At 31.9% G+C, this 1,603-nt stretch overlaps 1 long non-coding RNA gene across 1 annotated transcript in view; it reads right to left on the bottom strand.

Annotated features, from left to right (window-relative positions):
• Nucleotides 1-474, bottom strand: part of LOC111085969 — a 10,834-nt gene extending 10,360 nt beyond the window's left edge. The window contains exon 1 of the long non-coding RNA XR_002610734.1: nucleotides 325-474. This is a non-coding gene — a long non-coding RNA (uncharacterized LOC111085969). The remainder of the gene's footprint in view (nucleotides 1-324) is intronic.
• Nucleotides 475-1,603: the final 1,129 nt, after the last annotated feature.

The raw sequence follows: 1,603 nt of genomic DNA, 5'->3' as shown, positions 1-1,603 counted from the left end.
CCGTATTAAAGATTTTTTTTTTTTTTTTTGGTATTACCGTGTTTTTTAATATTTATTATAAAACTTCGTTTTCCACCTGATGAATCAGTTGCAAATTCTATTACTTTCGAAAACTTTCATAATTTGTTGTCTTGTTGTTGAGTTCCTATTTATAGACTTTTAACATAATCAAATTAAGACAAATTACAGCCATGCAATTAAAACCTCCTACAGACAATTTATGATACTTAGGGTAATCATTCACATCATAACTATCTAAAACTTATTCCTCCAATATATTAATTCAACAAAATATCTTCATAAGCACACACTTTCGGCACTCACCGGAGCAATCTTCAGGTGCAATTCGCAGACAAGTTGTTAAGCACAAAGCTGCACAATGGGCTATCTGTGCTTTGCCTACTACAGGTATCGAAATCCAGTTTTTAGTGTCATAAGCCAGCAGACTTGCAGCTAAGCCACTGGGAGCGTGTGACCAAACTGTGGTACTAGGAGCTAATGTCGATTATAATAGAAAAAAAAAGTGGTATAAATATTATAAAGTTTGTAATAAGTCCAATTTGGGCTTTCCATGCACACATATACTCTACTTTTTATTCACTTCTAGACTTATCCTTTATCTTCATAACTTCGCCAGTGTTTTCTCCCCTTCAAACTGAAAACATTCGCATAACATATCCTCAACTGTTTCAAAAAGAATAACTACATCCTTTCCATTAATGGTTAAGTGTAAGGATATTTATGTTCACTACTGGGTTTTCCAGGTTTTTTGTTTGTTTGTTTGTTGTTGCTTCTTTGTTTCCTTTTCAAATTAGGCCTAGGTTTGTAGTTCAAAAACAAAAGTTTAAACAAAACGTATTATGCGATCCTTAAAAGTTTATACATTTATATATTCATTTATCGATTTTATAGAGAGGGTTGTTTTTTGTTTATCTATGGCTACACCTTTACTGGGGTTTGTGGCTATATATGCAGAAATTTGCCTTTATTATTTAAATAGCATTTTATTTTTTATCGAAAAGCAATAAATAATATCTCACTTAATCTAAGTATGTTTGTTTTGAAAGTTTGTATAAACAGTATGTGAAAAAGAAATCTTTGAAATGATTCATGGAATCTGAAAACAAAATGCCACTGTGGAATTAATATATCACCAGTTATGAATCTAAGTAGTGTTTCTGTTTTTTTTTTCTACGTATGCCAGTAATGATTGAAAGAACATAGACTGTATGTATACCCATGCAATGAAAAAGGAAAGTGGAGAAACCTTATCAGTATACCTGGTTGCCAATCCCACTGACTGACCTATACTTAATAATCATTACAGCTATGAAATTTATGTCAATTAAAAATAATTTAACTTCTTCTTGACACATTCCGAATCATTCCTAGTTGATTAAACTATATTTTATAATTGCAAATGTAAAAGCCTGGGAGGAGTTAGAGGACAAACACGCATACACACACAAGCGCAAACGTCTCGCAAGGATATTAAATTACACCTTGTGAGAGCATTATCCTATTAAATTACTTCTGTAAAGTAGTTCGTTCGTACTTTTTTTTTCAACTTCCCCGACAAGAAGTAGCATAATCTTCTCATCTT

Source organism: Limulus polyphemus, unplaced genomic scaffold (genome assembly GCF_000517525.1).
Source record: "Limulus polyphemus unplaced genomic scaffold, Limulus_polyphemus-2.1.2 Scaffold750, whole genome shotgun sequence".
Lineage (NCBI taxonomy): Eukaryota > Metazoa > Arthropoda > Merostomata > Xiphosura > Limulidae > Limulus > Limulus polyphemus.
Note: the sequence above shows the minus strand (reverse complement) of the source record. Positions and strands in the feature narration are given on the sequence as shown.